The 27,607-nt window shown below is 48.5% G+C and overlaps 1 protein-coding gene across 3 annotated transcripts in view; it reads left to right on the top strand.

Moving 5' to 3' along the window:
• LOC135378282 (atrial natriuretic peptide receptor 2-like) overlaps nt 1–27,607 on the top strand; it is a 765,968-nt gene that overhangs the window by 524,273 nt on the left and 214,088 nt on the right. For 2 of the 3 annotated variants that reach the window (XM_064611266.1, XM_064611267.1), the window contains one exon: nt 2,575–2,624. The gene's annotated coding sequence lies outside the window, so the exon portion shown is untranslated. Of the gene's footprint in view, nt 1–2,574; nt 2,625–22,942; nt 22,963–27,607 lie in introns of those variants that run through there. The other variant, XM_064611268.1, reaches the window with a different exon arrangement.

Below are 27,607 nucleotides of genomic sequence, written 5' to 3'. Positions count from 1 at the left end.
GGATCAATGGACTCGAGCTTATCCAGGGGCTAGAAGCCCCGACTCAGGCCATCGGCGTTACCATTGAGGCTCCCTTTTTTGTACCGTATGTCAAAATTATATTGTTGGAGCACCAAGCTCCACCGGAGCAAGCGGCCATTTTTGGAGGACATGTTTTGCAGCCATGTCAGTGGGCAGTGGTCTGTTTCGATGATGAACTTTGCCCCAGACAAATAGCACGACAGCCTCTGCACTGCCCACACGAGGCACGCGCACTCCTTTTCCGACGCACTGTAGGCCTCTTCTCGAATTGTTAGCTTGCGACTCACGAATAGAACTGGTCGTTCTCTGCCGCGTTCATCTAGTTGACAGAGAACGGCACCCAACCCTCGATCGCTTGCGTCACATTGGACGATAAACGTGCGTGTGTAATCCGGTGCGATCAGCACGGGTTTGCGAGTTAACGCCGTCTTTAGTGATTGAAATGACTCCTCTTTCTGAGAGTCCCACACGACGGTTTGTGGTGCATTTTTCCGCAGCGCATCAGTTAACGGGCTGGCTAAGTGCGAATAGTTGGAAATATTATGCTGATAGTATCCGGTAAGACCGAGGAATGCTCGTATGGCGGACTTGGTCGTGGGACGGGGGTAGTGGACGACGGCGGCGATTTTTGCATCGTGAGGACGGCGGAACCCTTGTCCCACAATGTGTCCCAAATAGCTGACTTCGGCACTCCCTAACTTACACTTTCGGGGACGAACCGTGAGACCTGCCTCCTGAAGTTTACGTAGCACAGTTCGCAGGTGCATAACGTGCTCCTCCCAGCTATTCGAAAACACGGCAACGTCATCTAAATACGGTAGTGCAAAGTCGCCCAACCCATGAAGAACCCGATCCATCAGCTTCGAAAAGCAAAATGGCGCGTTCTTAAAGGGTCTCTGACCAGAACCTGGTCAATGTCTTTGTTTGTATGGATAACGAACCTACATGGTGCCTCCAAGTTACAACTGAAACGTTTCGTCTCTGCGGAGCCGCCAACTATTCCAAACAAGGAGCCGAAAAGCGGTTTCGATTTCTGCCCTCAACTCGTGCGATCAGCGCAAAACTCTAGCTATTATGCAGTGGTTTTCTCATGTGTATGACGTCAAACGCCCGCGACGTTTATTGGTGGAAAGTCCACACCGGAAGTTCGGGCGCATTCCGCAACTTCCGTATTGCTGGGTGCTTTTTCAATATGGACGCGGAAGCACGGCGGAGTCGACCAGTCAGCTTTTCAGCTACCTTTCAGCAGCTGAGAGGCACCTGCTACGTGCAGCAGAGTTCGGAGGCCTTTCTTTTGAAATGTTGAGCCGCGAATCGACTTCAGCATGAAGAGGATGTTCCAACGACAGACTGTAAGGCGGCAACCGCATGGAGCAACTTTTGCCAACTGAATCGGGCCAACAGAGCGCCAACTCAGCGTGAACGGAACGGTATCGAAGCTATGCAACCGCATGGAGCAGAATGTCCACGTTGAGGTTGTCATGGTGAAGCGTCGGCCTAGCGTTTACCACCGCTTGTTGCACGCGATGTGGCAATGCTTATTGTAGTAAACAGCTGTACGCATTGTTTAGTAACATAAATGGTACTTTAGCGGTTCTTGAAACAGTACGGTGTTGATAACATCTAGAAATCAGGTGTTCACAAGAAATTTTGAGATACGAAGAGAATATTGGCTTATGATTGTTTCTAGCAATGCTCACTAAAGAAATATCAAACTGCATTTTTGTTACCGTTGTCTCCTCACACATTTCCAATTTGCCATGTGCCACAAATAATATTTTGATGTTTCGTTAAGTCAACCTTCGCCTACACACCTTTGCCACCTACTGGCAAAGGACATAATTTAAGTTGGTGTCCTTATACTGAACAAGTTTGACGTTCCAGAGGGGCAGCCTCCTTGAAACCTCCGATATTAATATATCGACATCGAAGTCCGAGCGACGGGCCATGTCCTTCTAGGAGGCTGGGCGAAGGGGGCAAAGCCCGAAAGAAAAAAAAAAAAAAAAAAGCGGTCACAGGCATGGTCACAGGTGACTTTGTCACGTGCTTGTGGCATTTCCTGTGAAGCGTGTTTTCATTGGCGCACACGGTTCCGTCGGGTGGTGTCACTTCCTCTCCTCAGACTAAATATCTATCCTTGGCAGAAACCGGCTCATCGGTCCGTCGTCTATTGTACGCTTAGTAGGTCACCGTTCCTTTCAAGTTCAGCTGCCATTCAGTTGGCAAAAGTGCTCCATGCGGTTTCCGCCTAACACATCTGACAGAAACATTCCGAGATTCACAATTCTCGGAATGAAAGGGCGTCTTGTAGGATTACAGCGAAATGTGAGCCGTCATTTTCACGCCCGATTTTGTTCACTTATCTCATTGGCCCGGAACGAACATATTAGCTTCTAGACATTGTTCTCCGAAGAAAAGTGCACCGAACATGCGTCGGATTACTTGCTTGTGTTAGTAGTCCCTCCGTTCTGCTTTTTGATAATCCAGTGTGACCTCGCACGGTCACAAGCCTGTATTTCTTTCACACGAGTTCCTTTTTGTTTGTCTTTGCAGGGCGCTAAGTGAATGGATCCAACACCGGGCGGCGACAGCGGGCACAAAAAGTAAGAATCTGGACTCAGCTGTTTTTCCCTTAAAGAGACAGTCTGGACTCGAAGAAAAAAAGTGCTTCCTTCTGATGCTTAGAGTCATCGTGGAAAATACAGTGTTGGCCAGGGTAAAGTACGGGGTTTGTAAGAACGCTAAAACAAAGAATACGGCCTTTCGGGAGCTTAACTATGCATCGGAAGACGTATCGTGCGCTAAACTTTTATGTCACTAAGTCACTCCGTTCCAATTACTACTGCGAATAATTCGTGAAATTTAAAACACCGCCGGCTCCTTAGCATTTTCTATGGCCATACTTGTGTTTCCACTCCTTCCGCTAGATGGCGCCACAGTCGGAAGCGGCGTTGCGGACGGTATTCAAACTACGTAAAGAACAAAGGAAAAACGTGATGTCGTGGTTTTTCTACAGACGCCTTGTCTCCGTGACATCAAATGGTTGGCCACGAAAGGGGCCTTTTCGAAATGGAAACTTCTAGCCTTCTTCTAGTCGTTCAGGAAGGTCATTATGCCTCAACATGTGCGCCGCGAACACTGACGAGCGACGGAGTTTTCGTTGGTACCCCTTCAGTACGCACTTTCGCATACCATCATCAGTGGAGCGAAACTCTCAATCCTTTGCTTCAGATCTGCCACAGTGTTGATGGTGTGGCGCCCATGGGTTGTTTGCGGACCAGTATCGGCAGTTACGGCGATTTACGTGGCCATTGGGATGAAAGTTCGCCTCGTCGAACGAAATAAGCTCCAAGTGAGCTGGGCTGTCAGCATTGCGCCGCAGCTCACTACTGCAGAACTGCATACGGCGATCGCAATCTCCTGACTCCAGCTCGTGAAGTATTGATACTGAATTGATATTGATTGAAGTTGATACGGAAAGAAAGAATGGTCTTTGAGAATTTTTCCCACAGTAGTTTTTCTTGCACCGAACAGTCGCGCGGCCCTGGTTGTGAACATGTCATTACGGTCTTCAAACGTGCCTAATACGGCGTTGGCGAATTCGTTTGTCCGTTTTGTGTTCGGGTAATCGTGCTTCTTGTTCCTGACGGAACGTTGAGGGCGGTTGTAAGTCGCTCGGAATTTTCTTTGTACGAGTGCAACACTTCTTAGCTCCGTATACCAAGCACTACGTTTGTGCGCTTCTGTACAGTTAGTTGGCGCGTTGTACGTAATGTGAATAAAGTGGAAACGCGGTATATGCAGCTAGAGACAAGAGATGGATACACAGCAAGCAACCAGGAAACAGTGAACGATAAGATGAAGACAGGTGCACGTCGAATAACTCGAAGAGATTTTGCAGACGATTGCTATAGAGACAGAATCGTCTGCTTGAGTGCTTGCCGGTTGCCTTCATTTTTATATTTCGGCTCCGTGGTTTTACGGTATGTATTGAAATCTTTTTCTTTTTCTCTCTACTCAGAAAATCGCTTTTTACAGCAGTTTTGTGCATCAAGTTCGACACAATCCGTTGTCTTCAATGCCGTCTGCAACGCCGCCTCTGACTGTAGCGCCGTCTAGCGGAAGTAACGGGAACATGTATGGGCCATTAAAAATGTTAAGGAGCCGGCGTTTTTTTTTTTTCACAAATTATTTGCAGTAATTTGAACGGAGTGATTGACATAAAAATTCAGTGCATGATACGTCGCCCGATGCATAGTTAAGCTCCCGAAAGGCCGTATTCTTTGTTTTATCGTCATTACAAGCCTCGAATTATAGTTGGGCAATCCTGTATATCAATGAAACTCGTCCAATTGTTTGTAATTGAACTTTACAGTCGGCGCATTTTCTGTCACGTCACTGTCAGGAGCTTCCGATTTCTCATCTGCCAAGCACGAACTAGGCGATTACGTTTTGCACGTCATATCTCATAACAGTGCTGAGTCACCACCACCTAGAGACAAAGCCTGATCGCTTGAGCGACGTGACGTAACAATTAAGGGTCAGCCAATCACTTTCAGCGGCCGTATAGCTATGAAGACGAGCCGCTATCAGCCGCGTGGAAAGCCACCGGAAGCCACAGAAAACCTGGATTTCAAAGTCGGCGTCGGTGATTGGCTGACATATCTTGGCTGACTGCGGCGATTGGCTGGCTTCATATGTCTGCGTGGCGAAGAACTGAGGGGAGGCATTAAGCAGGCTTTCTGTATCTAGGAGGCGTTGGCTCAGTCACCTTTATTTCGGTCGCGCACTTCCGTGGCACCCGCAAATGTGCAGCAGAGAATGCTTACGTCACCGTAAAATCAAAACCGGATGTGAACATGCCGTTCGTTTTTCTTGTTTATCTTTCTTCCCGGATGAATTTCTGCGTATGACATCTACACAGAGCTTAAAGGGGTACTAAAGTGCAAAAATATATCTCGTCGCGGAATGAAAGATGCCGTTACCTTGACAGGAATACAAAAGGAACGGGATTTTGCAGCTCTCTGTTAGCCCTGTACTGCTACGGTTGAGCCAAAACTCTAAGCAGCATAAATCTGTGATCGTGGCACAACGTATCACGCAATGCGTATGAAGACGATAAGCACAGGAAGAAACGCCTGGACCTTGTCTTACCGTTCGCATGGTTCGGTGCTTCATATACGTTGCGATGTAGAAAACGAATTGGAGACGGTGGAGTGAACTACATAAATAACGCTGTGAGCGACTGTGGTAACACTGTGTAAACACCGTGAGAGAAGAACCGAGGGAAGGAAGTGAGGAAGCACCGTCAGGTTCAGTTCACGTCAATTATTGCCGTTTTTTTTTTCTTTTTCTCCGTTTCGGTTTTGTCTGCTGTGGCCTTCTGGAGATGCCATGCCTCATGAGCCTCCGAAGATTGAGTGTTCATTTCTTTCTCAATTATAGCTGCGACAACAGCTATCCGTTTGCACATTCGAATCATGTCCACATTAAATCTTACAGTCTGAGCGCAAGCACAAAATGCAACAATAACAATAATTACTTCTTAAAGGACAACGGAAGCGAAATTTGTCCATTGCAAAAAAGGGCCCGAACAAGGTGTAAATATTACGCAGAATTATGGTGCCGCTAGTATTTTGCGAGTACGCTGTACGGATGGGCATATTTTTGACGATTACGAGCGCGCTGGGCCGCCCACCCGACACGATCGCCCATGGCTGATGATCGCCATGCCGCAAAGCATTGCGGGAAAATCTGAGTAGCGCGTGACGTCAAATATCTCTCGAGCTCCATGTGCGGCTGCCCGATGAACGGGATAAACACGGCGAATTTCGAATAACGCCTGAAGGTGTTCGATTCGGAGATCTCGTGGAAGTCTGAAAGCGATATATCCTATGAGAGATGGGTTCGTACATGCTTCTTCGTCTCCGTTTTTTCCCCGTAGCGGGAATCAGACGTACGCCGAAACGCCAAGTGGAGGTAAAGATTTGTGCCTTCCGTTTTCGTGAAAATACAGAAGGGGCCGCTCCTTCTTTCAGTCTGATGTACTTCGTTGACAAGTCAAGGCCTATGAGCACCTCTGGATTTGTTTTGAACCATTCGTCAACAATATGTCTGCGCACTACTTGTCTTGTTTCACCTGCCTGCACGTAGGCATAGACGGATTCGCGGCGAGAATAAGATTCCTGTCTTTCGGAAACAATTGAAATATGACAGTCATCAAAAAAGTCAGACATCAGCAGAATTTGAACTTCGCATCTCTCGATTGCTAGTCGAGCGCCAATGCGCAATACGGCCACGGAAACAACCACAGACTGGTAGAGCGTGTTTGTTGTGAAACATATCCTGGCCGAACGCAAGGTAAGACATCCAGCAATGTAAGCAGCAAGACTCTCACCCCTAGAGAGAATGAGATCACCTTCCTTCGGATGGATTTTGGGGGCCAGCCTCGGTAGTAAACGTCACTCGATGTTTGACGCTGTGTTTTTGATGTCTATCCGTGTGTCGTTCGTGCAAGGAACACTATGTCCTCCGGTTGCCGAAAGGAAGTCGGCAACATGCAGTAGCACAGCCAGGAAAGACTTCACAAGCATGTACAATTTTTCGTGTCGCGAAAATCAACGTCCGATCGCAAAACAACCGCGAAATGAAAGTCAGGAACTCCAACAGGAGAGACATCTTGCGTCACTTCCGTGGTCTGCTACTGCGGCGCAGCGACGCTCGCCAGGGGGTCCGTGCCCCAGGAGCCCGTCTGCCTCTCGTTCCCACCACAATATACTACGTGAAAAGTCATCGGTAAATACGGCAACTTTCGCTTACCAGCGTCAGTTCTAACGCGACCATGTCGCGTGGAACACGGTGTTTCGCTCCTGGCTGTACGAACACGTGCGACGCTAACCCAGAAGTGACATTCCACAAGCCGATCACAGAGTATTCGCGGTCTGCACACTGCAGACGCCGTCCCGCCCGCCCGCCGGTCGCCAAAGGCCCTCCGGCCGCTTCCGGATTGGACTTGTTCCCGCGAAATGGCGCTCCCTGATTGGCCTTGTCCGAGTGACGTTTTCTCTGATTTCCAGAGAGGGAATTCAGGAATACTCTCAAAATCCGTCTTCTGCTCTTCCGATGCATTGCACCAAATTGCACAGAAACTACTCCACTTTTTCACGTCGCACATTCGGCGTTATTGTCGGTGATGAACAAGGAGTAAATCGGCAGTATAGCTTCGGAATCGACCTGGCCGGATGCGATGGTCCCTTTGAGGCAACGAACATTGAAGACTCCTTTTTATTGCAATGTATCTTCATTCAACCGCTGTGAATCTGTTACGGCATGAAACCAAAATGAAAAAAGCTGTACGTCGGCGTGATTTAATATCAGTACAACCTCGTTAATATATTCTAAATATTGATGGTCGTGGTGGTGGTAGTGAAAGGGCTCGCCGTAATGTATTCTAAATGTTCAATGCCTAACTACTCTGCAGCACGCAAATATGGCTGCGAAGAAGGAAGAAGATGATCTCCACCGTTACTAGACTCCAGAGGACGTTACGCTACTTTAAAGCAGCTTTGGAAAACCCCGTGGCAAAAATGTTAAACCACGAACCACTGTGGGGTCGCTCGTGATCACATATTTCTTTCGCAATGCAAAATAAATCCCAAATTATACGTGCCTAGTTGAGCAGGAGGACAAAAGTACGCTTTCGTTATTCTGAATTGCAATGGCGAATTGGGAGCACTTGCGGAGCAAGTCTGACCGCTCTGTGTGAAGCAGTTCTGTTCTATTGGCAGATTGGGAGCGGAGTCCTAGAGTCACTAAATAAGCTTCGCTTCAGAGTATCGACACTGAGGTCCAAGGGAGAGCAGGAGAGCCATCTTGTTTTCGCAACACACCGGTACCATCCCCCGTTGAAGATCAAAGACGACTAACATAATGCTCGCTGTGGCATAGAGGAGCGTGTATGATTGTTGCGCGATAATCCATGTATTGCCCACCAGAGCGTCCCGAAGATGTCAAGGCGAGCTCAAGGCCGTCAACTGCTGCCTGTAACGAAAGGAACATTTCACCCGCGCACGATAGATGGCGTCGTGCGCTAACGCGCGCAGTGCGCGTGCGCGTGGGAAGCGTGGCGCGGAAACAAGATGGCGCATGCTCGCTCTTGGAACTCAGTGTCGATACTCTGAAGCGTGACTCTACAGATCCCGAGTCTTCCAATGGCAGTTCTCGCGCGGCCTTGGGGCCAAGGTCGCTCCACGGAGCAAACGCCGACTGCTCCGTCAAAATGGGCAGGTATAACCGGAGCTGCCGCGTCACGTGGAATGTAGTTAGGGTTTCTAGTTCCTGCCGCTTCCCTCCCTTCGCTTTCGTAGCTAATGTAGTGGTAGCTCCTGTTGGTATTTCGCCTTTGCCGCCGTGCGCGAGCGCCCCCACCACCCCCGCTCGCTCTAACGGGTGCGCGAATATTCCAGTCGCAGATACAGATCGTGTGTTCTTGGCCGGAGCGGGGCGATCCTCCGTGGAGTCGGCTGACTGCTCCAAATTTGTCACTGGAATTCAACATAAGCTACACGACAGGTCTTCCGCAAACTTGTCTGCCGGCGCCAAATCAGATCGGGCGATTCCGAAACTTGACTGAAATTTTATTCACAAGCCCATACACACATAATGGGCACTGTGAAGAACCACACAAGTACACTACATGCACACACCAGTGATAGTTTTCAAGAAACCTGTAGAAAAAAAAATTGTTTGTCTCCCTGCTCATGCAGCGAGGAGCAATACGGTAGCAATCGTTGAACTTCTAAGAAAATGCAGGGATAATTTTAAACTGCGCGTAATGGTTTCCAGAAATCGGTGCGCAGTACGTCACTCCCGATATTCCGGCACCGTGTGAATGCCCAACATAACACGGGACGGAACTTCGGTGAGCAGCGTTTTCGCTCTGAATGCGTTAGCATTAGAACCCACATGTGAGAAAAAATTGACCGTCGACGAGTCTCTGTCTGAGGCCTCGACATTGGATTGGATTGGATCGGATCGGATTGGACTGGTAATTGGAGTCCTAGGCGGAACAGCTCTGAAACTCCCGAACCGTACCTCTAGGTTTAAGGTAGCAGATACGCTACGATGCTAGCTAATGTTAAGGCATATCTACCGTATAAATTTCATTGATCGTCTTCATCATCTTTTTCTAGTCACCAGAATTGGAAAATCTTCCGTGAGTATGTCGCGCTCGTGTGAATCCACTGCGAATGGCGAAACAAAATACTTCTTTGCCGCCCAGAAGGGCCCCAATCAGAATTTTCTAAATCCTCTTGTTCTTTTGTGTCGGTGACAAGCAAAAGAAAGTGTGCGTTAGTTCCACGTGTTCAGCATGCCTGTCCCGGGCTCCGTAAACAGCCCTCTATAGCGTTTGTAGTAACGCAGAGAGGCTTCATTGGCGTGGGATAATCTGCCTTCCTGCTCCGACGTACAATCGATGTCTCCTGCGATTAGAGGTGGGGTGTATTTCGGAGGTGAGTCTGATTTGCAACCTGGAACATATATATAATGAAGGTGTGCCTGCGGTGATGTAGTCGTTGGCAAGCTTATTTTGCAGATATATTTAGGGGCGGCAGGCATTTGGAGATTTATAGGCCGAGGAGAACGATTAATGGAGGATGGTGATTCACACATCTCAACTGCCTCGAGTCGAGCCCCGCGACGGACACTGTGTTTTAGGTTTATATACGTGGTGTTTCACCTAATGTGTCACAAACTCGCATTGAAACAAAAAAAAAAAAAAAAGTAAAGAAGAGGAAAGCAAATAAAAAATTGTCTGATAATCATGGGGCTAACGGTATTTATCTTCGGCGAACTTTCGCCGTGACTTATAAGCACTTTGATCAATTTTCAGTCGCGGTAAATTGAATTTCCTGAAATGAACTCCGAAATCTGCCAAGTTAATGTCAAGCTTTTCCTTTCTTTTTTTGTCGCAAACGAAAACGCATGTCGAATTTAAGCCCCCCCCCCCCCCCCCCCCCCCGATTCCGTCGCAACATACATTCCCTACTACGATGGTAGTAGCTAAAACAAAAACAAAAAAAATACAAAAAGGAACCAGAAAGAGAAGGAACGCCAAAACCGTTCTTTGGAGATGCGCAAACTGTCGGCTGCGATCAGTTCTCGGTCTCGTAATTACCAATTTCTCCGTCGAGTTCATGCAAGGCGCGTCGAAAAAAGAAAAAAAAAAAGCCGTGACCCGCCTCTTTCAATTCCCCCCCCCCCCCCGCCCACACAAGTTTCATATAATTGGCTTGTTATCCTCGCTGTCGTAATCAGCAGAAGGACGGAAAAGGAAACTGTGGGGGCGGATCACGGTTTTCTTCCGCTGTTTGCATCAACTTGACGGAGTACTGGTCTCAGCCGACAATTTTCGCGTCTCAAAACGACGGTTCTTGCTTTTTTTTTTCGGCTGTTTTTTTTTTTAACTTTACATTAAACATATCCCCCCCCCCTTTTTTTTGAAATGCAATGGGGCAGAAACGACATGCGCTTTATGTTTCATGAAAAAAAGAAAAATAAAACCGTAACACTGACTTGGCAAATTTCGAAGTTCACTTCAGAAAATTCATTATCTCACGACTGGAGATTGATCGAAGTGCCCGCAAATCGTGAAACACCCGTTAGGTGAAATACCCCGTGTAGGACTACGGTGGGCCAATGTAAGCAGTGCACATGTACACAACCGAAGAACCGAACTTCATTGTTAATGACCGAAAGCTAGGAGTCTTTCACACCACTTGAAAAATCGTACAAGGGTTTACATTGATAGCGGTCGTCTCATCTATATGGCCCTCTTCTGAAGCCAGTCGCGTTCGACATCAGTTTGACAGTATATATCATACGCAAAATAACACTAAAAATAACATGAAACTTCAGACAAACTTAGTCAGACCGATCCGCATCCGGTCTCACTTTCTCACGTACATTTCACTTTCGCGCGGCGCCTACCTCGAGCAGCTTCAGACTGTAGCACATTGGTGGAAATAAATGAACCGCCTGTACAAGCCATGAGGGTGCAAGAGACACTGCGCCATTACCTGCACCTGCTGACTCGTCATGAAACACATCAACTAGTCCGGAAGCTTAGGGACCGGTGCCACTCTAAGTTTCACTCGCTCGTCGCCCAACACGTGGACCAGCTACCCACACACTTTGAACCGCCTGCACCCCCAATGGCTGCACCACGGGACCCAGCTGTATCCCTCACTGTGCCTGAATGTCCAAGTAAGCAAGTCGCCAATGCGGATGTCATCAAACAGCGAGTGCTGGGGATAATGGCAGAGTTCCAGAGCGGCCAGTGTCATGTCTACACGGATGGGTCATGTACATCGGATACTTCTTCGTCCGCCTTTGTGGTAACCGAGAGAGGCGTTGAAAGCCGTTAGCGCCTATCCCACATGCCATCGTCTGCTGCCGCGGAGATTTACGCCATTACCCAAGCTCTTCGATACATTAAGACAGCAAATCGCAATCGTTGGGTCGTGTACTGCGTCAGCAAAGTCGCTCTATCTGCGCTACGCAGTGACCCATACTGATCGTGCGCTTCGATGGTGTATGATGCCCTTCATGTTCACGACGCCGTTGTCCAGGACGGTCACGAGGTTATGTTCCAGTGGGTACCCAGCCACTGCGGTATCCCTGGCAATGAAAAGACTGACTGTCTCGCTACAGAGGCACATAGCATGCGCCGATGTCGTGCTATTTCATTCACAGCGCACGACGCCCGCCGACTACTAAGCAGCATCACGTACGACGATTCTCGTCGACTGTAGTTTGCAGACAGTAGCCATAACCTGAATGGTCCACGACAGATGGACCCAAGCCTAAGATTTTTCATCGCGGCGTACCCCGATCTGCTGAGACCCTTATTCACCGTCTTCGAGCTGGCGTCCTGTTCTGCCATTCTTCACTGCACAGGATAGGTCTTGTGGAGTCTCTGTGGTGCCCCGAGTGTGATGTGGTGGATGACGTGGTCACGTCTTGCTAGAGTGCCGCCACTTCAGATCAAAGAGACAGTCATTCCTTGCCGGCATTTTACGCATAACTGACCGCCCAGTGGAGCTGGCTCATTTATTTGGTCCTTGGGATACACCGCGCAATCAACGGAAGGCAATCCGTCTGCTGGTAGTCTTCCTGAGTGAGACTGGTCTCACAACTGTATTGTGAACAATAGGTGCGAACTCCCTTTCAGTGTGAACTGCCGACACCGTATTTTCTAGATCTGTAGTGTGCTATCTTGTTTTCCCGCTCTATTGATTGAGTGCCCGTCAGTATGTGAGGGATCCCGCTGTGATTCAGAGTTTGTAATAGCAATACAGCGTTTGCAATGGAGCAATAGTTAGCAGGTAGCACCCATGGTGGGTTGCTGAAAGCTCCAAGGTTTATCTTATTTCACAAATTTACTAACTAACTAACTTCTTGCGCGGCTTCACGGCTACGTCTAACACCAAAGAAGGTCGCTTACCAACATGACGTAGTCATTGAAAAGTCCGCTAATGATGACCATACCTGCAGTAGCCGTAGCCATGGAAACAAGTCGCCGTCTGCCGAATGGGATGACTGTAGTGTGGTTTTTCTTCGCACCTGGGTTAGACCTGGGTAGGTGTGACCACTCATCTTTGTCATGGTTGTTCAAGACCGAACAAGCATCAAGTCGTGTACGGCGATGGGTACTCCGTCTGCAAGGCTTCAATTGCACCATTAGACACCGTAAAGGACGGGCCAACATCCCTGCAGATGCCCTGAGCAGGTTCCCGGCGGCTTCACCAGAGCAGCCGTCTCATAGCCTAGCAGAAGATTGGTTTCCAATCGAGACAGAGGAACCACTACACACTGTTTGCTTCGACACTGCAGCTGCCATTGACACAACTGACACATCCGTCTTCACCAACAGCACACAGCTCGCAGCAGAACAGCGCAAGGATCCATTCTTACAACAGATCTTCCAGCGTCTCGAGTCAGACGTGTTACCTGATAATCCGAAAGACAGGAAGAAGGTAGAAGACCTTGCTACAGACAGTGACATAACAGCGGAGGGCATCTTAATGCACAGCATAGACGAGCGAAGAGTGGCTTGGCTACCTGAGCACCTAAAGGAACTGGTACTAAAGGTTGAACATAACCACCCTCTTAGTGGCCACTTCGGATTTTTTAAGACACTAAGACGCATCCAGAGTCGCTTCACATGGTTGGGCATCAGGTCAGACACCTCACGCTATGTGCGAGGTTGCCAACAATGCCAAGCTTTTAAACCTCAGCGCCAGAAGCCGAAAGGACTCATGGACAGTTCCTCTGCCACAGAGCCAATGCAGCAGTTAAGTGTGGACCTTATCGGACCCCTTCCCACGACTCCTAAACAAAACAAACACATTCTCGTGGTCCTCGACAAGTTCACAAGGTTCATCGAGCTTTTTCCTCTACGTGCCCCAACTTCCAGGGCTATAATTGAGAGAATGATCGAGGTCTTCTGCCGCCACGGTGTACCTTGCTCAATTTCCAGTGATAATGGAAAACCTTTCGTTAGTAAGCTGTGGAAGGGGGTTCTACGACATTGGGGCATTAACGAGCGCCACACAGTGCCATATCGCCCTTCAGGTCAGACTGTTGAACGGCACAATGCCACAGTGAAACAGTGTATAGTGAATTACTGTGTGACCCTCTGTGACTGGGACCAAAGACTTCCCGAGGTTGCATTTGCCATGCGTACGGCAGAGAATGCAGTCACAGGCTATACGCCGGCGTTTCTTTGCTATGGACGTGAGCTGCGGACACCCTGGGACTACAGACAGTGTATAACAGATGAAGTCCCTCCCTCTGCACCTCATCGTTTAGCGGCAGAACTGGACATGTACCTGAAAGATGCCTTGCAGGTTACAAGGGAGTACCAGTGCTCAGCAAGGGAGGACCAAGCGCGGCATTACAATCGCAGACGCCGACCGACTACATTTAAGGTTGGAGATCTGGTTCTGCGCGACACCCACCCCCTAAGCAAAGCCAGCACGGGGTTTGCGGCTAAGCTTGCACCCCGCCGTACAGGTCCATTCCGGATAACTGCACAAGTAGGACGAAACACCTTCAGGCTTCAGCATCCTGACACCAAAAGGAACAGAGGCCTGGCCAATGCAGACCAGCTGACCCCATACCATGCAGCCTGGACACCCCTCTTGCACGGATTTAAGGGGGGTGGAGGTTGTGAGGAGGCTGGGTATTGGGGGATGAAGGCAGGCCATGGGAGAGGACGAGGAAGACGAGAGGGAGCCGACCCGGAAGCATGGAGAGGAGGAGGGGGGGAGAGAGAGCACGTAGGAGGTTTGGAGCGTGTGGACTGGACGACTGGACCGTTCGGACGTTGGGGGTGGAAGGCTATGTAAGGTTGGTGTGTGTGTGTGTGCATATTACTGTACGTTGTGTGCCCGTGACTGGGAATTAAAGCGGTGGATGTAACAACCTGGGCCGCCGTCGAGGTTCCGTGTTCCTCAAGACGTCTTACGTCCACCCATTGACGTCTTACCTCAAGACGTCTTACTCCCGCTCACAATCATCTGGTAAGGCACGTGGCGGTGAAAGTGCTCGCCGTTGTCGGCCTCACAGAGGTGGGCAACGTCACGACTGACGCCCTGGGGGAATGTGCGTCCTGGGTCGATTTCTAAGGGAACTGTGCCGACCTATGTCTGAAACCCAGGAAAACCCCAGACAGCACAGCAGGCACCGGGATTCGAACCCGGGTACCTCCCAGTCTCGACGTGATATGGCTAGCACGCTAACCACTGTGCTCGCGAGCTGGTGGGTAAGGCACGAGCTTAGCCGCATGCTACGAACTCACGTGAAGGTCGATATCGCGTATCGGTGAGCTTGATCTTGCCACATATTAGCGCACTCACCAGGTATAATCGCACCTGTGACCAGGGAGGCTAAGTTCGGTAGTGTAGAGATAACTTGATGCGTCGAGAAAATAATCGGAACGCTTCATTGAACAGCGGGCAGTACCGTGCGCAGCGCTTCCAATAGGTGCGTTCCGATTACTTATCTCGATAAGTTACCTCTACACTGAACAAACTTCGCCTCCCAGAGATCGGCAGAACAACCCTTGCTCTGGCCACGAGTGTGATGTTATCCGCTGAGTGCGCTAATTTGTGGCATGATAGAGCTCAGCGATACGCCATGTCGACCTTCACGTGAGTTCGTAGGCCGCGACTAAGCTCATGCCTTATCAGATGATTGTGAACGTGAGTAGCGCGGCCCGAAACGCCGAGCTATGCTCCCATCACGTTCAACCGATTTCTTTGCGGTAGTACACTGCGCGCAAAATTTCACGCGGAGAACGGGTTTCTAGCGCGTGCTCGAGCGCGTGTGCAACCTCTTGATATTTCACGAGGACGGCAGCGTGGCACTCACAGCTTGGCATGCGTATCAGTTCCGGTTTCGTAGCCTATGGAAACCGCCGTGTTATGATTTTGACGCTGCATCCACGTGCTGCATATGGTTGTCATGGAAGGTCTCTCAAAAATGCTTAAATGCTTGTCATACTTGAAGATAACGAAAGGTAGAGGGAAGGTCCTGGTTGTTGGGATATTAGAAGTAAATAATGCAGAAACGTATTGAAGACGGCGGGAAAAAACTTCAACTATACACTTGATTGCTCAGCGTTGTGCGATAGCGGTGCCATGTGTGCACCTGGCTGAACCAGTTCAACGTTTAAGCTTCTTCTTGCTTGCTCAGTCGCTTCTTTTTTTTTTATTCCGTGTTAGCGCCGCGAAGCAACTGTGGCTATGAGCGGCGTACAGATGTGGACAGATGGAGAGAGGACAGCAGGAAGGAGTGGGGGACAGAGGGGTTAGTATGCGTCCTGGGCCTACTGCTAATCTCTTCTTCTCCACCTCAATCTCATCCCTGTAGCGCATATGTGTGTGTTTTAGTATGTTTTGCATTAGTTCATATTGCACATGTACTGGCAACACTGCATGATTTTTTCTCTCTGCGAGTTCCCCGTTTCACGATATGCACTTGATCCATGCGGTTTGGCCCGGGTGTTTTAATAATAATAATAATTCAAGGCTTTACGTCGCGAGACAACTGTGATCATGAGCGACGCCACAGTGGTCAGGTCTGTGGATTAATTTTGCCCACCTGAGGGTTCTTCAAGGTACGCCGAAGTCTCGACACACGGCACACCACATTTAACGTCCCTCGCGGAAGACGACGTGTCCGAGCAACTTGGACCTTTCCATCAAGTTGCTACCGTCCTGGGCCGTGTTTGAACCTGCGATCTTGGGATCAGCAGGCGGACACGCTACCGACTGAGCCACCGAGGCCGGCCTGGGTGTTTTCGCCGGTGCGTTTTACGCGCTGGCGGTCTTACACCCTGAAATACGCCGCAGGCGGTTCCAAATTTAGGTTGATACACATTACTGCATTTACTGCTGCGTACAGCGTCTTACGTGTACCTTTGTTCCATCCGGAAGGATGTTCCGTTGTAATGGTTCATTGTCAGCGTCTGTAACACGCAAGCGCAGCCGTAAACGCAGCGATGTGAGTCCGCATTTAGGCCGGTTTTACACTAACGTTTTTCTCGTCCGTGTTTTTCACGAAGCCAAGACGGACCGATTGAACCTTACGGGCATCGATTGCCCTTGGGTTCTGTTTTGGAAGCAAATGGACGACAAAAACGCTAGTGTGAAATGGGCCTTATTCAGAGGGTCCACTCACAATAGAGAGTTTTAGTGCATTGTACGCTATCGCCTTTGCGTACGTAAGCGATAGCGTTGGTGGTTAGCCGCACACGCAGAACAGAGCTTCGCGCATTGCACAGAACCATCACGCTATCCCTTACGTACGCAAAGGTGATAGCGTACGATGCACTAAAACCCACTAGTGACCGAAGCACCCGTAAATTGTTTTTCACTCGTATTTGTAACAATTATTCCTATTAGCTATACACAATTCTTGTAAAAAAGTGGTTGTTTCTTAGTTTTAGGGAAATAATTCAGACACGAGAAGTTTATGTATTTCCTGTAGTCGATGAACAACGTGTTAAATAATTAAGAAGAAGTATATGGGTATGTTTTCTCCTGAAAGTGAACTATAATTTAATTTGGTTTCCATTAAACAAAGATATCAAATTCTGCCAAAACACGCTTCAGTAGAAGTGTTTTTCCTCCTGTCTCCTTAAACCCTTTTTTAAGAAAGGAATGGAAAGATTCGTGGATTCGCAGAACCTTGCTTGGATTCGGATTCGGAAAATTCTGGATTCGTCCTATCTCTAATTTTAGCCAATTAGTGGTCCAGTAGTTACACATACGCTTTCCTGCCAGATGTCCGCCTCACCGTAGAATCCACCTAGAAAACGGCATATGTGTAGCTTCATAACCTTTTTTACAAAAAAAAAAAATCTGTGACTGATAAAAATTAACATCCTGTAGAATCGGTTCCGTAGTACACGCTTAATTTTTCATCTGAATGCCTGCTGTGTTGTGGATGGCCACGGGGCCACCAGGCCACGGTGTGGTCGATGCAAAAAGGGATCCAGGTCGACAGGAACCCCACTTTGGCATCAATCCCGTAAGAAAAACGCAAGTTTTATCGCCATTTCGGTCTTGTTCTTCGTACGCAATAATTCACTGGGCGGCGCACGAGGCAGAGCGAATAGATAAAGTGATGAATGCTGGTGGAACTCTAGGCGGCTGTTAACGACAGCTCGTAAATCAGTGCTGCATCGAAATCGAGCACAAAAACAATCCTAGAGCAGAAGATTGGGCCATAAGAAGGCAGAGTAACATGATTTACTTGAGTCTGAATGGAAGAAAAAGAGTTGAGAACAAGAGAGCGACGTTACGAGCTGCAAGGACATCTTGAGGACATTCCTACCGATTGCCCTCCTTAAAGTTCGAACTAAAGTCGATTCATACCCCTGTCAAACGGTGCACTAAATGTCCGTTAAGAAATTGACAGATGACATTTGCTTAAAGCGACAGTCTGGACCCCAGATGTGAAGTAAATAGGCCTCATCAGATGATTCCTTATACCTTTCCGAGCCACCATGCAAAATATTTCGTTTATATACGGCTCAGACAATTTGTAATGCAATTTTCAACTTGCATCTTTTGCCCCAGACTGAAAGCCGCACTTGGACAGTCGTGACGCCAGGAGCGTTCTCTTCCGGCCTTTGTGGCGTCTGCTCTGCTCCTCTCGGCGGACTGTGTGTTCTTTGTGCGTCGCCGTTCTTGGTTTCTATACTTTCAATACCAGGGTGTCGGAGCGAACCGAAAACCGGAACCAAAAAAAACCGCTATTTTGGTGCGAACCGGAACGGAATCGAAACCGTATACATTTTTTTCGCTCAGGAGGGAAACCGAAAAATAATTTAACGGTTTTCGGTCCAAGAAAAAACTTCGCCGGTTTGGACTACGGATAGGCGAATGAGACGTCGTGTGCTCTGAAGTCATGTCATGGATACTATACGAGGGTTACGGTTACGATGGAATGTATGTCGGTATAGTATGACCCTTAGGCTCCCTTTGTAATGGTTTATCGTTCGCGCACGCACACAGACTTCGAGGTACATGTGACTCTCTAGCAATGTGCCGTAGTGTTCGTTTTAATTTGATCCCCCCAAACTCTCCTCAACTAAACAACAAGGGGGCTGCATAACAGCTTCTTTATCGGTAATGTCGCGCAACGCGTTCCTTGTTTGAGAGCAGCTAAGTTGAATACATTTACGTATACGCGAGGGCAAGCCCGTGCAAAGTGGCAACTCTTTTGTGGACAGGACACCAAGAAAATAAAACGGAGCCGTCGAGCGCGTTTGTGAGTGAAGGTGTTCCTCGATTTGCGTCGTACTCGTGCGGTGGTGCTTGCTGGGTTGACAGTAGCAACAGACATTCGGATGGGACGCAATCGCTCCAACCCAGCAAGAAAGTACTTTATGTATGACATCACGACAAACAAGTCAGTTTGTAGCATGGGCTTCAAGAAATGAGAAAGCCCATTTGAACAGACAGTAACCTACAGGAACCAGGAGCTACCAATTTCACAGCTGTCTATTAATATTAAATACCATGTATGCTGAATAAACGGGATTACATTTTGCAACATTGATTTTTTTTGTGGGGATGAGTATTCCCAGCAGAAGCGGAACCGGTTAAAAACCGGTATGAACCGTTATTTTTTTGCTCCGGAGCAGAACCGGTACCGGATCGTTTATGATGTAACCAGAACGAAAACCGGAACGAAAAACGTTTCGGTTCGACACCCTGTTCAATACGCATGGCGTTCCTGCTTTTCATTAACAGTGACTGGTAACTGCATATGTGACGGTGTATGTTGAGCGATGAAGCATAGGTGTTCCTCAGCGCATCGTGAGAACGAGAATGAACGACAACGTTTAACAAATCAGGGCAGATAACGATATCATTCCAGATGATGGTTTGCTAAAACGTGCTATGCGGTGAAGCTCGTTTCTAAGAGTGTATGCTCGCGATACCACGCCGTCTAGGTATGGTCTAGGGAATGGGGACCAAGATGGCGGGCAGCGGCAAGTGGTGTGTCGAAGGCTGACACCACCCTAAGACGGAGTCGCTTATGTAGGCTCCCTAACCATATTCAAAGCGCAGGGCCGTCTAGCGGGAGGAGCACGTCGAAAACTGTTGGCAGCACAAGCCAGAGGGAAGGAAAGCACACAGGCCGTGTGCTTCCACCCTGGTATCGCTTTCCTCCACTCTGACTTGTTCTAGCTGCAAAAGCGCTGGGAGTGAGGCTGGCTGGAAAACGGTGTTAGAGAAGTTACTTTTACAACGTGTGCGGGCCTTCGTGACGCCGAATGAAACAACATAGTTTCGCAGAGAGGGCGCAGCGTCTGTGTTTGGAAAATGGCGGACAGCAGCAGCGGTATTACGATGAACCCTCCGAAATGTTCGAAACCGTTGCGTGTTCCAGTCACCCTTTTAATGGGTGCATATAGCCAACGCAGAAGCAGAAGCGTTCAATCACCCTGTTCAATTACAAATGGCGTCCGACCGGCATCAACAGTCAACGAGCTCTTGCGTGTGGGGGTATACATGCAAGCGCGAGCATCCCTCAGTAGTCTTCATTGGGATGCTCCCCGTACCCCGGTACCCGCCAGGGTTATTGGCGAAGTTACCCCATCCGTTACTGAGCTCCCTTAGCCGAAATTGCCGTTATTGCTGAAGGCCATTTCCGCTACATTGTGTGACACGGACACAAAGGTCCTTTATCCTAAATGACAGTTACTAAATTGACATTTAGTGTGTCGTCTGTTGACAGGGGTATCAGTCATCAATTTATGACCCGGTTTCACCAACACCGGTTAACGCGTAACTTTGTTTCAGTAAAGGGAGTTATTGTCACTGAAACATTCACCACGTCACCAACTAACGTTTGTAAAACAGAAATGAGTGTTAACTTCAAGTTTTAGCGACCCTTGGCCTCGGTTCAAAGTTAACCAACGTTGGTGAAACCGGGCCTATTCACCAAAATAAAGGACTGTTGTTGTTTGTTCACTCACTAACTTGAGTCAAGAGTCAAGATGATCGAACATCGCCGAATAGACTTCTCAGCACTGACTAGGCTATACAGAGCTATTACGTTTATAGTTCTTTTTTTTTCTTTTTGTTCGGCTGATGAAAAGTTTATTCTCCACCAAACCATCAGAAACCACTGTACAGTTCGTAAATACTTGGGATCAAAACCGGAAACGCGACTAAAACCAATTACCAACCATACCAACCATACAAATTACTCTTCCACTCTTCGCATAGAGGACAATCACGTACTCAAAATTAATTTTAAATTCCTCTTCTTAAAGATCCTCCTCCAAGTGCTTCAAGGGCTTGCCTGAGCGGAAATTGAAAGAACTGAAACTGAAAAGAACTCGGCGCAATGGACCCAGGTTTAACATCCTCCATGCACGTAGTTAAACCGCGCAGTAAAGTATTCGCAAATAGCGCTGTACAATGAGGAGCTTCACGGCGGCATTGCGACTAGATTTTACTTAAGTTGCCTTATCCCACTGTGGGCTACATCCTTGGTCGTGCAAATACCACAGGGCTAGCGCGGCGCAGCATGATCACAGATATCTTTGCTCCAGAAAATAAATCGAACTCAAACTCAAATATCCAGGTGGTACTTCGCAGAGATATGAATGGAAACTTTGCAACTGCGAGAGTCGCTAATAGTGTGAGAGCCACACAGACGTCGCTAGGGGATACAGATCCGTGCAGTGTGTGTGTGTGCCCCCGCCCCTTCCCATTGGAGTACTGTATTTCTGCGTGACGTTGTCGTTGTAGATATCTGTAGAGGTGAGCGCGGATATCTTTAATAGTAGACGCATCCGCGTGGTGTGCGCGCATGTGAGGTCCGCGACGGCTGTGGCCGAAATACGTGTACCGCAGCGAGTGGATAATGGGTATACCCGCATATCCGCGATCATTACATCCCATAATCTCCGTGACTGAAATGTTATATGACAAACGTATGTACCTTTCAGCATACAAACTCTCTCGGGAAGGTTATACCATTCACAGCTGTCCAACAGGTAAAGACACAGCAGCTAATAAGCAAATAATGTCAGTTAAAGGCACACAACCAGCGGCATGGCCGAGCGGGTTTAAGTGTCCCGCTCGTTGGTGGTAGCCAAAGGCGTGCTGAAGACTGGGAGGTGGTGGGTTCGAATCCTACCACCGGCTGTGCTGTCTGAGGTTTCCCCCTGGTTTTCCGAAGACTTTCCAGACGAATTGCTGTACAGTTGCCCCTGAAGTCGGCCCAGGACGCATACTAACCCCCCTGTCTCCCACACCTTCCTGCTGTCCTCTCTCCATCTGTCCACATCTGTACGCCGTTCATGGCCACAGTTGCTAATACGGAATAAAAAGTTAAAGGCACAACATTATACAAGGGATGGCACATTTCGACACCGTTTTGGATTCGCTGCGTGTTCTCAATTATGGTTTCCCCTAGAGCAGTGTTTCCCAAAGTGTGGTCCGCGGACCCCTGGGGGTCCGCCAGAGTGTCCGTGGGGGTCCGCGATCGTCTCTCACATTTCAGTGAGGATTTTCGTCCCCACAAAGACGCGCTCGTACATGCTGCCCGATTTCCAAACACCCAGAACTTCCAAAATCGCTACAAGCATGCTTTCAACGGCTATCTTCTAATTTCTGATAGAAAAGTCCTGCAATGCACGTTTGTCCGTATCATACACATACAAACAAGAAGAAGAAACCAGTCCGGAATCGTTTCTGAAGCTGTATCGAAAGCACGCAGCAGCTGACGAGGTTGCTAGTTATGCACTGGCTAGCATGGGAAATACAGTGCGTCATATCGTTTTGCTTAGAGTTCGAACTGACTGAGAGTGTTCCTGTGTTTAGCGCATTTTATATTTGGCAGCCTGCGGACCCCTTGCAGCGATGGTGGCACTACAGATGATACCTCTGTTTGGTATTATCAATCTTGAGAGTTGACAAGCAGTGCACCATCGAAGAAAAAGTACGAAATGACGTAGCAGTGTGTTATCTTGGCCCGAAACGGAGCAGACAAACATGCAATTGCGTTGCTAGCGGTTAATCGGTGTCTTCTGCGCCACCAGGCACGAACTCTGCTTTTTGCCACGGAGGGCGCTTACCTGAAGGTCGGAGCTGCGTTTCCCGATTGTTAACCAGGAACGCTTCGGAGGTGCAGCGTTCCAGTCCATATTCATATATGCCTTCTGAGTTGCCTTCTCCCCACTCGTGCACATCAAGTTGAAGTCGCGGAATAGAATCGAGGTCGAGCCGGACTTACGACTCTGCCTGTCTTCAGTCGAACCTGACATCAGTGCCCTTGTAGCATCCAGCAAGCAGCACCATCCTTCGCACTGAACGCGGCGTTGGAAGTCAACTTCGCTTCTGTCTAGTCAGTCACTTGACCATGTTTATGCTTGCACTAATGTAATTTCGTCCCTTGTTATACCCTGTCGCGCATATTAAACGCGGTCTGCAATGCAGTGTACACAGCGCTTATCCCGGTATATTTGTGGGGGGGGGGGGGGGGGGGTCTGTCAATTGGTTCTCATCGCTTCCGGGGGTCCGTCACCGCCAAAAGTTTGGGAAACGCTGCCGTAGAGGATGTCGGTGGAGACATTAATGCTTATTTATGGATAAAATGCTGATATCAACGCCGGGGATATGCACCGCCGGGGCGCGCGGTTTGATCTGCATTTTATGTGCGCGGTTTCAAAGCGTTATATTTCTATCTGCAAAACAAGGATATCGCTCGGATATCCGCGCGGATACACGAATAAATAACAACACACCTCTAGATATCGGCGCACTGTTCGCGATTCTTTTCCATCTGATTGTTGTCTTTTCCTGCTCCACTGCTGGAGGTATAGTACGGACAGAAGTTCTGACGCAGGCGACAGCGCCACAGTTATACACCGCACTTACATAAAGATGAAAAAAAAAGAAGAAAAAATACACGTGATAGGGTCAACACTACTGTCTTTATTTTGTTCGTTCCGGCATTTTGGGAGTTTTAACATGGAGTATAATACCGGTCTTTCCGTCGCTGGTCCTTAGCGGCTAGATTCCCTTATGTGCGCATAATACCGTCACCGCTGATGAAACGCTAGTGATGATACACAACAGCACGAAATGCGATTTCATTTCTTTTTTGTTTTTGTTTTTTTTTACCCACGAAATGGGACAGAAGCGCCACAGAAGCACAGAAGCAGAACACCGGAGCAGCAGCAAGCACTGGGATGGTGAACAACAATAATAACTTGGATTAGCTCTACGCGACGAGATGATGGTGATGGAAGGAGAAAAAATATGGAGATGTGAGCTCGCTCACCGCAGGACAAGCTACTCCAGATCTCGTAGAGAAAAAAAACAAAGTAAAAGAAAAGAAGTCTCAAAAGATGAGAGCTCTGCTATGCTCTTAACTAAGGCGATGAGTGAGCGCTGTGCACCCCGACTATGAATCGCAGGCCATTCGCCCAGCACTTTCACGACGTCAAAGGGTCGGGTATCAAGACTGTCCAGGGATCTCTGAAGGGATGTTGAGGACCTCGTCATATATTCAACTGAAAGCTGCAAGCCAGTGCAAAAACATTGGAAGGGCTGCTTTATTGTTCGACATAACACAGGCGTACTTATTAGAGAAAAACACGAGGTATAGACATGAGCGAAGAATTACGTGAAAGTATATCCTGCCAATTGAAACGACATTGGAGAATTCTAAATTGTCTATGCAGCGAGAAAATAAAACCTTCAAAAATACCTGCTAGAAACGCCTGCACAATGAACACGAGTACAGAGCAACAAAATGCTATGCGTATTAGGGCCACCATTTTTTTTTTCTTCTCTCTTTTGTCTGACGAGTGAACAAAAACAAGCACAACAACAAATATGTGATGACGATGTCATGAGGTATTCCAGCGCTTAAGCTGCGGTACCCTTATCCATTGCATGCGAGTTGGTGTAAGTGATATATGCCGATGAACCGAAACTAGCGCATCTGGAGCGCAGGAAACGACACGTCCTTCGCCTCCGGCAGCTAGGGTTGCCACTTTTCGTAGTGAAAAATACCGGCTGAGGGAGAGGAGATAGAGTAGAGGGAGAGGAGGAAAGGCTCACGGGAAAGGGACGTGGGTGAGGGGTAGAAGAGCAGACACAGAAAACGAGAGAGAGAGAGAGAGAGCTCAAGACAACATGAGGAGACTTATTCCTGTGTGTAACAATAATAATAACGAATAACTAAGGAAACAACTGGTGACTGCGCGGAGTTGGGTCTGTGCTCCAGATTTATTCAAGCTGTAGTGGAATTTTAAGGATAAATCCAGCAAAAGCCCCTATGAAAGGTCTTGAGCCACAAATACCGGCAGGAGGCTGCCGGTATCACCTTCCTACCGGCAACCGGCAGAGCTAGAAAATAACCGGCCGTGCCGGTATAATACCGGCCTGGTGGCAACCCTACCGGCAGCTTATCTGCGCCGCAAAGCTGTCTATCTGGCCAGGGGATTAGCGCCTACTGCAATCAGCTCCGTCGCTCCAAACTGCAGGGTTGCGGAGTTGCCACTCCTGAGTTGGAATGATTCCGGAATCATTCAAGATTTATCAAAGCCTGGGATGGAATGGCGGAAACTGTCGTAGAGATGGAATGGGAATGGAATTAGGCATTTTTTGGCAGGAATGGAACTGGGATGGAATGGTCTGGGTGCCCAGGTGGTAGTTTTGGTTTCAACCCTGTTGTTTCTGCCCTGAAATAACCTTGTCTTTGTGCTTTTTCCGTGCTGGGTAATGTCAGTCTCATCTTGCAGTGCTGGGGTAGCCAGCGCGGTTACCGGTCTTTTTTTCTTTTATTGATGGAATTAAAGGAATGGAATAGGGTTGCCAAGCCATTCCAGGAGTGGGAACTTAGCATACCTCTTCATTCCGAGGAATTGAAAGGAATGGAATTATCACAAATGTCCATTCCTCGGAATGGAATGGTTGACCCCACTCCGCAACCCTGATGCAAAGCACATGCCGCTCCGACGTAGAATGAGCGTTGTGCTCCCCCGCGCTTGAGACGCGCTTTCGGCTCATCAACACTTGGTGATGGATATTTCAACGCATCTGCTCGTTCCAGGATTTTTTCAAATAAGGTGGCTTTAGATAATGACTGCCATCGCATATCTCCCCGAAAATCTCAAACCAAGTTATTTTTTACCGAATTTTAGGCAATCTGTGGTCTAGTACTTACATAATCTGTTCGTCAGAATGTCCATGTGGCCGTATTGGCGCCGACAAGTTTGGGAGTCGCCCCTTGGTGTTCACTGAACGAACAGTGTCATGGGGATATTCGCGTGCAGTACTCGCACATTACATTGCGTATCAAGGCATTACTAGAGTCACTGAATAAGCTACGCTTCCGAGAATCCACACTGAGTTCCAAGAGCGAGCATGCGCCATCTTGTTTCCGCGCCACGCTACCCACGCGCCTTGCGCACGTTAGCGCACGATGCCATCTATCGTGCGCGGATGAAATGTTCCTTTCGTTTAAAAGCAGCAGTTGACGGCCTTGAGCTCACTTTGACATCGTCGGGACGCTCTGGTGGACAATACATGGATTATCGCACAATAATCACACACGCTTCTCTATCGCACAGCGAGCATTATGTTACCCGTCTTTGATCCTCAACTGGGGATGGTACCGGTGTGGTGCGGAAACAAGATCCTGCTCTCCCTTGGACCTCAGTGTCGATACTCTGAAGCAAAGCCTATTTAGTGACTCTAGGCATTACACGTGTAAGACGCTGTGCAGCGTTCACCATTCCTGATAATGCATGACGAAAGCGGCAAATGTGTTCCAAGTAAGTCGCATTGTCACTCCAATATGAAAGTTTTTACTGTAAGTAACAAAAACGAAACAGAAACGAGGATCTCCACCAAGAGGCTGCACAGTGGCGCCCCTAGTGAGGGTCTCGCCTCCAATAACGAAGCTCCAAAACGTCATCTATGCTGCTCTCATAGCTTTTTTTTTTAAATAAATAAAACGTCTTTATCGAATAAACATAAACGCTAGGTATTGCGAGTTACATAACACACCTCTCAGTTCTTGAGGTTGCTGGCTCTTACAACGTAACGGCGTCCTCATCGAGAGGATATAGTCGTGGACTCGCCGTAAAGGCTGAACCGCATGGCACGAAAAACTGGCCGAAAACTGGCCGAACCGAAATCGGGACCGACCTTTTTTCTGTGCATCACCGCATGCTACCGAAATGCACCCCGAATTTCGGCCGAAGACTTCTGGCCTTGGGGAACATCGCCTTTCAATCAACCAGCTCAATGAGATAATCCCTGTATTCATAGGGGTAGAAGTCGCACACACGGCAACAGCCGACCCGATTGCTACGTCATCGTTGCTATGGTTCTCCTTCCGGCTGAACAGCTGTTGGATGCTTCTACTTTTTCGGTTGGTGTCAATAGAGTCACTAAATATGCTAAGCTTCAGAGTATCGACACTGAGTTCCAGGAGCGAGCATGCGCCATCTTGTTGCGCCATCACGCTACCCACGCGCACGCGCAATGCGCACGACGCCATCTATCATGCGCGGGTGAAATGTTCCTTTCGTCGGCAGGCAGCAGCTGACGGCCTTGAGCTCACCTTGACATCCTCGGGACGCTCTCGTTGACAATACGTGGATTATCGCACAACAATCATACACGCTTCTCTATCCGGCAGGGAGCATTATGTTGCATAATGTAAAAACCCCGAGACTAGGGAACACCAGGGACAGACGTGTTCCCTAGTCTCGGGGTTTTTACATTATGCATCATCTTCACCAGCTCGCTTGCTTCCTAGCCGTTTTTTTCATTAGCATTATGTTACCTGCCTTTGATCTTCAAATGGGGAAGATACCGGTGTGGTGCGGAAACAAGATGGCGCTCCTACTATCCCTTGGACCTCAGTGTCGATACTCTGAAGCGAAGCTTATTTAGTGACTCTAGGTGTCAATACCCATTTCGGAGGAGAAATCATGGCTGGCCATTTCGGGCCGAATCCGGCCCGGAAT

Source organism: Ornithodoros turicata, chromosome 1 (genome assembly GCF_037126465.1).
Source record: "Ornithodoros turicata isolate Travis chromosome 1, ASM3712646v1, whole genome shotgun sequence".
Taxonomy (NCBI): Eukaryota; Metazoa; Arthropoda; class Arachnida; order Ixodida; family Argasidae; genus Ornithodoros; species Ornithodoros turicata.
This window is presented reverse-complemented; position numbering and strand designations above follow the sequence as displayed.